Below are 781 nucleotides of genomic sequence, written 5' to 3'. Positions count from 1 at the left end.
TTGTAGTTGCACTAATTATATCTTGTTTTTCTGAGCAAAGCATGCCCAACCTAAAATATAACTAAAATAAATGTTTAATCTTCGACAAAAAAATAATGACGCAGCACGAAAGTAAAAAAATACAAGCGATAATTCTCGTCATGATTCGTACACAAAAATTCATTAATACCTTTAATCCACAAGAAAAATTGAAATTTACAAGGGTTTCTTGAATACACAAGAAAACAATAAGAGAAAATCTTAAAATTTTATTTTAATAAAAGATATCATTCATTATTTTATGATGTTGTTTAAATAAAAGAGATTGATAACTCTAAATAAAATAAATGCTAAATAAAAATAAATATTAATTACAATGCAGAATCTCTACATCCTTCTAAAAAAGCTTATGATATAAATTCTCAATTTAAAATGATCAATCATACTTAGTAGCGCGATCATACAGTACTCAGTTGTCTTTATCTTCTATCTTCTCGGTTTCATGATACCCTCGATATGTACTGAAAATACTCTTACATCAAGTAAAGAAAATTATGGGGAAAATGTAAATACCAAGCATGCGTCAATACTTCTCGTGTTTGTCTGCTTGTCGAACACCTAAAATTCTTAAGGATATCATTTTTCCACTTAATAATAACATTTTCGCTAAAAGACCCTCATATTTATTATTGAAGTTAATTTTTTGTCCATAAATTAGCAATTTTGGAGCATTATGTAGAAAAGGGAGTGGTAGTTGGGAAACTCTAGGGAATCCTCACTTGTCTGTTAGTCATTTGTTTTT

This window comes from Apium graveolens, chromosome 4 (assembly GCF_009905375.1).
Source record: "Apium graveolens cultivar Ventura chromosome 4, ASM990537v1, whole genome shotgun sequence".
Classification (NCBI taxonomy): domain Eukaryota; kingdom Viridiplantae; phylum Streptophyta; class Magnoliopsida; order Apiales; family Apiaceae; genus Apium; species Apium graveolens.
The sequence above is the reverse complement of the archived record's forward strand: the minus strand, read 5'-3'. Positions refer to the sequence as shown.